The sequence below is a fragment of the Scardinius erythrophthalmus genome (genome assembly GCF_964197995.2).
Source record: "Scardinius erythrophthalmus genome assembly, chromosome: 9".
NCBI classification, from domain to species: Eukaryota; Metazoa; Chordata; class Actinopteri; order Cypriniformes; family Leuciscidae; genus Scardinius; species Scardinius erythrophthalmus.
This window is the reverse complement of record NC_138229.1, coordinates 2538322-2549780: the sequence shown is the minus strand read 5'-3', so window position 1 is coordinate 2549780 and position 11459 is coordinate 2538322.

Below are 11459 nucleotides of genomic sequence, written 5' to 3'. Positions count from 1 at the left end.
TACTAGTAACAATTCCAATTAGAGAGCTCTACAAATGAATTTTTACTAGTCATATGTCTCCATTGACTTCCATTCATTTTTAATTACAGAGCTCTACAATTGCATTCTTACTAGTAACAACTGAATTAGAGAGCTCTACAATTGGAATTGTTACTAGTAATAATTGGATTAGAGAGCTCTCTATTTAAATTGTTTTCTAGTAATAAATGAATTAAAGAGCTCTGCAATTGCATTCTTACTAGTAACAATTCAATTGTAGAGCTCTCTAATTGTAATTCTTACTAGTAACAATTCAATTGTACAGCTCCGTAATTAAAAATAAATGGAAGTCAATGAAGATATATGACTAGCAAAAATTCATTTGTAGAGCTCTCTAATTGGAATTGTTACTAGTAAGAATTGAATTAGAGAGCTCTGTAATTATAATTCTTACTAGTAATTGAATTAGAGAGCTCTGAAATTGTAATTCTTACTAGTAATAATTGAATTATAGAGCTCTCTAATTGTAATTGCTACTAGTAAGAATTGAATTGTAGAGCTCTCTAATTGAATTCTTACTAGTAAAAATGCAATTACGACGAGTATGGCTGGGTACAATTTAAGCTAAAACGGCTTGCCATACCTATGGTGATATTTCACTAGTGAAATATAATTCTAGATATCAAGAATTATAGTTTTTACAAGTTGAAATTCAATTATTGATATCTAGAATGAGCATTTTTACTAGTAACAATGTAATTATTGATATCAAAAATTATATTTCTACTAGTAAGAAATACAAAGCTGATATGTGTATTCGGAATTTCAACTAGTAAGAAATCAATTCTTGATATCAACAACTGATTTTGAATGGCGGCCTATGGTGACATTTCACTAGTGAAAATACAATTAGATATCAATAATTATAGTTTTTACAAGTTGAAATTCAATTCTTGATATCTAGAATGAGCATTTTAACTAGTAATAATGTAATTGTTGATATCAAGAATGAGCATTGTTACTAATGGAAATGTAATTTCTGATATCAAAAATTGCCATTGTTACTAGTATAAATCTAATTCCTGATATCAATAACTATAATTTGAACTAGTGAAAACTGAATTGTTGATATCAAGAATTCATATCCTGGAAATTAATAAAAAGTTCAAATGGCTTGCCATACGCATAAATTATTTATCCGTGCACATCTTTTTTTTTTAATCTTTTTTTTTTTAATAATTCATGTGTTTTGTAATCTTGAATCAGAATAACTTCCTCTTGCAGCATCTCTTCTCTTCTCTTCTCTTCTCTTCTCTTCTCTTCTCTTCTCTTCTCTTCTCTTCTCTTCTCTTCATCTGTTCTTGTTCGAAAAGCTGATACACATCACTCGATATATCTCACAATATGGAAGGGGGGAAAAAAGAATCACAACTTCCACAAAAATAAATAAATAAATAAAAAATATGGTAAACTATCACAACTTCCGTCTCATGCTGATGAACACACATGCATAATTCACAAGGATCCCCTTTCAGATCAGTTATGAAAGGCACATCCGAAACACTGGATTCTGCTCATTAAAACTATAAGCTGTAAACAGTCTCACACACACAGGAGGATTAACCAGCGCTAATCCTGGGTTTAACTCAAGCACACACACCTGGAAAGCGTACACACTTGATTAACTCGGATTCAGATGCTCTGTGTGTTTCAGTCCTGTCATTGAGTCCAGCATCAGTGGAGCAACAGCGCCATCTAGAGCACACAAACCAGTCACACAGCGCTTCTGCTCACACACTGTTCTTTACAGTAATGTCATTATAGATATATCAATAACAAAGGCAAACACTCCAGTATGATTATCAACTGTTCTGTAACAAAGGCATCTTTGTGGTTAAAATCCATAAAAGTGTTTCTCAGAAAGACTAGTAAAAATAAAATAATACCCACTGCATATCACCACACACACACACACACACACACACACACACACACACACACACACACACACACACACACACACTGTAGACTTCGTTGTTGGATGTACAATATTTTAGGTGCAAGTAATATTTAACTGTAAGTAAGTGTAATGAAACTGATTATTTAAAATAATCGAATTTAATCATTTTAATTGGTTTGATCAATTATAATGAGCATTTGATATGACGTGTCAAACCATGTCCTGAGTGCAACATTTGAAACAGATTTAAGCGTTAGGTTTTATTATCTCATGTAACAAGATGCTACTGTGTGTGCATTGGATATTTGTGTTTCAAAATTTCTGTCACAATATGAAATCAATAATCACAATATGCATTCTGGGCTTGGAGCCAGAGGGGTGTAAGTGGCATTTTGGGCGAATATGAGTTATTGATATCAAAATAAAGGTCTCGATGAGCTCTATCCAATGGTGCCAAAAAGACCTATCTGAGATCAGACTGTATTGAATAAAGCAACAAAACAATAAAGACCTAACACAAAAGTGTGAGTAATGTTTGGAGCCAGAAGGGCGTAAGTCCACACTTACAGTGAGTACAGTGAGTAGAACAGTGAGTACAGTGAGTACAGTGAGTAGAACAGTGAGTAGAACAGTGAGTACAGTGAGTAGAACAGTGAGTAGAACAGTGAGTAGAACAGTGAGTACAGTAAGTAGAACATTGAGTAGAACAGTGAGTACAGTGAGTAGAACAGTGAGTACAGTGAGTAGAACAGTGAGTAGAACAGTGAGTAGAACAGTGAGTACAGTGAGTAGAACAGTGAGTAGAACAGTGAGTAGAACAGTGAGTACAGTGAGTAGAACAGTGAGTACAGTGAGTAGAACAGTGAGTAGAACAGTGAGTACAGTGAGTAGAACAGTGAGTACAGTGAGTAGAACAGTGAGTAGAACAGTGAGTAGTACAGTGAGTACAGTGAGTAGAACAGTGAGTACAGTGAGTAGAACAGTGAGTACAGTGAGTACAGTGAGTAGAACAGTGAGTACAGTGAGTAGAACAGTGAGTACAGTGAGTACAGTGAGTAGAACAGTGAGTACAGTGAGTAGAACAGCGAGTACAGTGAGTACAGTGAGTACAGTGAGTAGAACAGTGAGTACAGTGAGTACAGTGAGTACAGTGAGTAGAACAGTGAGTACAGTGAGTAGAACAGTGAGTACAGTGAGTACAGTGAGTAGAACAGTGAGTACAGTGAGTAGAACAGTGAGTAGAACAGTGAGTACAGTGAGTAGAACAGTGAATAGAACAGTGAGTAGTACAGTGAGTACAGTGAGTACAGTGAGTAGAACAGTGAGTACAGTGAGTACAGTGAGTAGAACAGTGAGTACAGTGAGTAGAACAGTGAGTACAGTGAGTAGAACAGTAAGTAGAACAGTGAGTACAGTGAGTAGAACAGTGAGTACAGTGAGTAGAACAGTGAGTAGAACAGTGAGTAGTACAGTGAGTACAGTAAGTAGAACAGTGAGTACAGTGAGTAGAACAGTGAGTACAGTGAGTAGAACAGTGAGTACAGTGAGTAGAACAGTGAGTAGAACAGTGAGTAGAACAGTGAGTACAGTGAGTAGAACAGTGAGTAGAACAGTGAGTAGAACAGTGAGTACAGTGAGTAGAACAGTGAGTAGAACAGTGAGTACAGTGAGTAGAACAGTGAGTACAGTGAGTACAGTGAGTACAGTGAGTAGAACAGTGAGTACAGTGAGTACAGTGAGTAGAACAGTGAGTACAGTGAGTACAGTGAGTAGAACAGTGAGTACAGTGAGTACAGTGAGTAGAACAGTGAGTACAGTGAGTACAGTGAGTAGAACAGTGAGTAGAACAGTGAGTACAGTGAGTACAGTGAGTACAGTGAGTAGAACAGTGAGTAGAACAGTGAGTACAGTGAGTACAGTGAGTAGAACAGTGAGTACAGTGAGTAGAACAGTGAGTACAGTGAGTACAGTGAGTATAACAGTGAGTACAGTGAGTAGAACAGTGAGTACAGTGAGTAGAACAGTGAGTAGAACAGTGAGTACAGTGAGTAGAACAGTGAATAGAACAGTGAGTAGAACAGTGAGTAGTACAGTGAGTACAGTGAGTACAGTGAGTAGAACAGTGAGTACAGTGAGTACAGTGAGTACAGTGAGTAGAACAGTGAGTACAGTGAGTAGAACAGTAAGTAGAACAGTGAGTACAGTGAGTAGAACAGTGAGTACAGTGAGTAGAACAGTGAGTAGAACAGTGAGTAGTACAGTGAGTACAGTAAGTAGAACAGTGAGTACAGTGAGTAGAACAGTGAGTACAGTGAGTAGTACAGTGAGTACAGTGAGTAGAACAGTGAGTACAGTGAGTAGAACAGTGAGTAGAACAGTGAGTAGAACAGTGAGTACAGTGAGTAGAACAGTGAGTAGAACAGTGAGTAGAACAGTGAGTACAGTGAGTAGAACAGTGAGTAGAACAGTGAGTAGAACAGTGAGTACAGTGAGTAGAACAGTGAGTACAGTGAGTACAGTGAGTACAACAGTGAGTACAGTGAGTACAGTGAGTAGAACAGTGAGTACAGTGAGTACAGTGAGTACAGTGAGTAGAACAGTGAGTACAGTGAGTACAGTGAGTAGAACAGTGAGTAGAACAGTGAGTACAGTGAGTACAGTGAGTACAGTGAGTAGAACAGTGAGTAGAACAGTGAGTACAGTGAGTACAGTGAGTAGAACAGTGAGTACAGTGAGTACAGTGAGTACAGTGAGTAGAACAGTGAGTACAGTGAGTACAGTGAGTACAGTGAGTAGAACAGTGAGTACAGTGAGTAGAACTAAACAAACTAGTGAACAGAAAAGCAAATAAGACGCAACATGATTCTTTGGATGGTCAATGAATAGACTCACAGAGTAATTGAAATGGTTGAACAAAAAAGAAAAGTGAAATGAGAAAAAGAACACGAGAGAACTGTCAATTGTAGAGAGTATTTGAAAAAAAATGAATGTAATGAAATAAATTGAACAACTCATGATTTGCCAATCAGAAGTGTGTTTAGCAAGTTCAGTGACTTTTATTACAGTCTGTACTGTTCAGCAGATGCCCAGAATGGAAAAGTGAAATGAAAAATTAATTAATTAATTGAGTTAAATGAAAATTAATTACTTGTTCAAGTGTTATTCAAGTGTTAATTTTTCAATCAATTCCCCTTTTGACCAATTATTTTCTGCATTGTTCAGCAGATACGCCCAATATGTCCATAGAAGACTTGGAAATGTTTGGTGCCACAAAGGCGTATCTGACGTTTTTGCCATATATTTTTGATTTTAAAATGTTTTAGAACATGTTCATTGTGTTAATATGCCATAAGTTTATTACTTAAATACTCATTCATGTAAGTATGCCTGTGGTTACAATGTTTGTGGTTTAAGGTTAGTAATACAGGTGATTGAAGTGTGGTCCAAATTTAGTTTTGTCTCTCCTGTAAAGTTTGTCAAAAGCCACTTACGCCCCTCTGGCTCCAAGCCCTCGATATATACCTAAACCCTTGATGTGTTGATGTAAAAGTGGAACAAGTGCAGCTGTTTTCTGGTGTAGCGACTCACTCTCGCCACAGGAGGGCGCAATACTACCAGTGTTAAACCTTCAGATCCACATCTCTATAGAACCAGCAAAGCCGCTAGAGTGAAAGGTGTGTGTGTGTGTGTGTGTGTGTGTGTGTGAGAGAGAGAGAGAGAGAGAGAGAGAGAGAGAGAGAGAGAGAGAGAGAGAGAGAGAGAGAGAGAGAGAGAGAGAGAGATTTTGAGTGTGTGTGTGTGTGTGTGTGTGTGTGTGTGTGTGTGTGTGTGTGTGTGTGTGTGTGTGTCAACCCAGGGGAACTTCACTGTATTAGTGAGGACACTACATAGACTTCCACTGATTGTATTTCATGTTAATGAAATTTTTCTACCCTAAAGCTACCCATTTTTTAACTAGTGTCCTCACTAGTCCGTTGTCATAATATTACAGTATATAATTGTGGACATTTGGCCAAGTAGAGCCAAACCTGCACACACACACACACACACACACACACACACACACACACACACACACACACACACACACACACACACACACACACACACACACACACACACACACACACACCAATCCATCTCCCCACCTATACACATACATTGAGACAAACACACTCATAGACAAATGAATCTCCATGGCAACACACATGACTTCAGACAAGGCTGAATGGAGCTAATTAATGCTGTCACACACAAACCTATAGTCTCTCTCTCTCTCTCTCTCTCTCTCTCTCTCTCTCTCTCTCTCTCTCTCTCGTCCTCAATAGATCAACACTGGATTGGCTCTCTGATGGTTTCTAAGTGATCGGACCATTTTAAACTGGTGGATGAAAAAAATGTAGAAAAACCCCACAGATGCACATGGATGAAAGCATGGAAGAAAACACCCAGAATGCAACAGGTTCAGAAACTGTTCAAAGCCTCTTCTCTAGTGGTCTTGACAAATGCAGTCAAGTTTAACTGGAGATATTTAGTAGTTGATCAATTATATAATTCAAAAGTTTGCTATATAATAAGTCAGTAGGATTTTTTTTTAAAGAATTTTGATTTTTTAATTTAGCAAGGACTTATTAAATTGATCAAAAGTGACAGTAAAGACATTTATAATCTTGCAAAAGATTCTATTTCAAATAAATGCTGTTCTTCTGAACTTTCTATTCATTAAACAATACTGAAAAATAAAACGTATCATGGTTTCCACAAAAATATGAAGCTGTTTTCAACATTGATAATAATCATAAATGTTTCTTGATCATCAAATCATCATATTAGAGTGATTTCTGAAGGATCATGTGACACTGAAGACTGGAGTAATGATGCTGAAAATCCAGCTTTGATCACAGGAATAAATTACACTTTACTGTATATTCACATAGAAAACACTTATTTTAAATTGTAATAATATTTGAAAATTTGTACTGTATTTTTGATTAAATAAATGCAGCCTTTGGTGACCATAAGAAACAACTTCTCATATATAACAGTTTCCTACAATTAAGTGAGAGAAATAAAAAAATACTGTACAAAAATTCAGTCACAGCTGAAGTGATTCATTTTTAATGAACTTTGAGAGAAAACCATCTTATCCCTCACACTCGTGGAATGAGTCCATCAACAGGCTTGACCTCTGACCCCTCAGATCAAGAGGTCAGCTGACCTGTGATTAGTGTGCGATTCTCTCTTCTGAAGAGCTTTTGTTGAGTCTCTAATCCTACCGTTATTGCACTAATTACACTAGTGATCTTCATTCTGATCGGATCAATAAACACGACACACTCCGCTTGTTAACACGCCTAAAATATTATTTGTTTACTGAAATATTGCAAGAATTGAATAAGAAATGTCTGATGTCTTAGTGTTTTGATGACAAATCTGCCCACAGTTTGAGACATTTCTGACATCTTGTCTGAAATTCTCTAGGAGATGTATGTTAAATAAAATATTATATCATTTAATATTATTGCTGTCAAGGAGAATTTGTTTGTGGCTTTTCTTTCCTACAGAATCCACAGACATAGACCAATAAATAATGTACATGATGAAAAGTTATTACAATGTGTTTTATATTAACACAGCTTTATAACATATTTTTTTATATTAATTGTAGAATATTGAGGCCTCAATTTAAGATGCATTTATTTCAATTACATATAATATAACAGTTTTAACATTTCACATTTGTCAGACATACATAAATGAAACCGGTAAGATTTCTGCACTCAAAAAAAATCATGACATAGTTTATTATTAACTAATTGTATTTGCATTTGATTTTATTTAAATAATCATATTTTCATTAATCAAATAGCTCAGAATGAGGATACATTCGGTAAAAATGATGCTAGCTGTGGAACAAGCAATATTTAATATGAGATTGGAACAAATTGGATTGATTAAACACATTCAGTTTATTAGCAGTATAATTACAGAAAGCTTAGCCGTTTCATTTATGCATGACTGACAAAAATGGATCACATTAAAGGGTTAGTTCACCTAAAATGAAAAAATTTCATCATTAACTCATCCTCATGTTGTTCCAAGTCTTTCGTTCACCTTTAAAACACAAATGAAGATGTTTTAATGGAATCTGAGATATTTCTGTCCCTCCATTGACAGATATGCAAACTTGCTGAAGTTCAAACGTGATGCGTAACACAAGACTGAACCTCATTGGTTCTTGATAAGCTCAAACGTGATGCGTAACACGAGAATGAACCTCATTGGTTCTTGCTGAAGTTTCTAACGTGATGCGTAACACAAGACTGAATCTCATTGGTTCTTGCTGAAGCTCAAACGTGATGCGTAACACGAGAATGAACCTCATTGGTTCTTGAGGAGCTCAAACGTGATGCGTAACACGAGAATGAATCTCATTGGTTCTTGAGAAGCTCAAACGTGATGCGTAACACGAGAATGAACCTCATTGGTTCTTGAGAAGCTCAAACGTGATGCGTAACACGAGAATGAATCTCATTGGCTCTTGCTGAAGCTCAAACGTGATGCGTAACACGAGAATGAACCTCATTGGTTCTTGAGAAGCTCAAACGTGATGCGTAACACAAGACTGAACCTCATTGGTTCTTGAGAAGCTCAAACGTGATGCGTAACACGAGAATGAATCTCATTGGTTCTTGCTGAAGCTCAAACGTGATGCGTAACACGAGAATGAACCTCATTGGTTCTTGAGGAGCTCAAACGTGATGCGTAACACGAGAATGAATCTCATTGGTTCTTGCAGAAGCTCAAACGTGATGCGTAACACGAGAATGAACCTCATTGGTTCTTGAGAAGCTCAAACGTGATGCGTAACACGAGAATGAATCTCATTGGCTCTTGCTGAAGCTCAAACGTGATGCGTAACACGAGAATGAACCTCATTGGTTCTTGAGAAGCTCAAACGTGATGCGTAACACAAGACTGAACCTCATTGGTTCTTGAGAAGCTCAAACGTGATGCGTAACACGAGAATGAATCTCATTGGTTCTTGCTGAAGCTCAAACGTGATGCGTAACACGAGAATGAACCTCATTGGTTCTTGCTGAAGCTCAAACGTGATGCGTAACACGAGAATGAATCTCATTGGTTCTTGCTGAAGCTCAAACGTGATGCGTAACACGAGAATGAATCTCATTGGTTCTTGCTGAAGCTCAAACGTGATGCGTAACACGAGAATGAACCTCATTGGTTCTTGCTGAAGCTCAAACGTGATGCGTAACACAAGACTGAACCTCATTGGTTCTTGCTGAAGCTCAAACGTGATGCGTAACACGAGAATGAACCTCATTGGTTCTTGCTGAAGCTCAAACGTGATGCGTAACACGAGAATGAATCTCATTGGTTCTTGCTGAAGCTCAAACGTGATGCGTAACACGAGAATGAATCTCATTGGTTCTTGAGAAGCTCAAACGTGATGCGTAACACGAGAATGAACCTCATTGGTTCTTGCTGAAGCTCAAACGTGATGCGTAACACGAGAATGAACCTCATTGGTTCTTGAGAGGCTCAAACGTGATGCGTAACACGAGAATTAACCTCATTGGTTCTTGAGAAGCTCAAACGTGATGCGTAACACGAGAATGAACCTCATTGGTTCTTGCTGAAGCTCAAACGTGATGCGTAACACGAGAATGAACCTCATTGGTTCTTGAGCAGCTCAAACGTGATGCGTAACACGAGAATGAATCTCATTGGTTCTTGCTGAAGCTCAAACGTGATGCGTAACACGAGAATGAACCTCATTGGTTCTTGAGAAGCTCAAACGTGATGCGTAACACGAGAATGAACCTCATTGGTTCTTGCAGAAGCTCAAACGTGATGCGTAACACGAGAATGAACCTCATTGGTTCTTGCAGAAGCTCAAACGTGATGCGTAACACGAGAATGAACCTCATTGGTTCTTGAGAAGCTCAAACGTGATGCGTAACACGAGAATGAACCTCATTGGCTCTTGCTGAAGCTCAAACGTGATGCGTAACACGAGAATGAACCTCATTGGTTCTTGAGAAGCTCAAACGTGATGCGTAACATGAGAATGAACCTCATTGGTTCTTGAGAAGCTCAAACGTGATGCGTAACACAAGACTGAACCTCATTGGTTCTTGCTGAAGCTCAAACGTGATGCGTAACATGAGAATGAACCTCATTGGTTCTTGAGAAGCTCAAACGTGATGCGTAACACGAGAATGAACCTCACTGGTTCTTGAGAAGCTCAAACGTGATGCGTAACACGAGAATGAACCTCATTGGTTCTTGCTGAAGCTCAAACGTGATGCGTAACATGAGAATGAACCTCATTGGTTCTTGAGAAGCTCAAACGTGATGTGTAACACGAGAATGAACCTCATTGGCTCTTGCTGAAGCTCAAACGTGATGCGTAACACGAGAATGAACCTCATTGGTTCTTGCTGAAGCTCAAACGTGATGCGTAACACGAGAATGAACCTCATTGGCTCTTGCTGAAGCTCAAACGTGATGCGTAACACGAGAATGAATCTCATTGGTTCTTGCTGAAGCTCAAACGTGATGCGTAACACGAGAATGAACCTCATTGGCTCTTGCTGAAGCTCAAACGTGATGCGTAACACGAGAATGAACCTCATTGGCTCTTGCTGAAGCTCAAACGTGATGTGTAACACGAGAATGAATCTCATTGGTTCTTGCTGATCCTTAAACGTGATGCGTAACACAAGACTGAACCTCATTGGTTCTTGCTGAAGCTCAAACGTGATGCGTAACACGAGAATGAACCTCATTGGTTCTTGCAGAAGCTCAAACGTGATGCGTAACACGAGAATGAACCTCATTGGTTCTTGCAGAATTGTTCTGAGCTTCCGTTTACTACAACTGATGTGTAACTTGATGAATGTTTATATGTGAATAAAAGCCTAAATTAAATCTGGCATCATATAAAACACTCAAGGCTCTTCATTAAATATGAACGGCTCAATTCATATGGATTAGTTTAACGATCTCTTTATGAACTTTCTTTTTTTTTTTTTTTTATTAAGCAAACAATACAACACAGAGAAGTACATAAAGATAACAAGAAAACCAAATACAGACATATATATATATGTTGAAAAAGCAAGTATCAGACAAATACGACAAGAGAAAATGACGACAAGCAAGAAAAGAATGCATAATATGAAATAAAACCAATGGGTAAACAAATAAACAAACATACAAAAACAACCTAATACATAAAGCAATATGGATGAACATACATATCTCCACATACACACATATATACACATATACATACACACATACATACATACATGCATACATACAAACATACACATCTGCATACATATATATATATACATAGACACCTTGCACGTCTCTCCTTCCAGAATGTGTGTTTTTGTAAAGTAGTGCTTGTGTAATGTTATTGCTATCATTTATTATTTACTGAAAAAAAAACACAACCAAATAAAAATAAAATAAAAAAAATATGAAA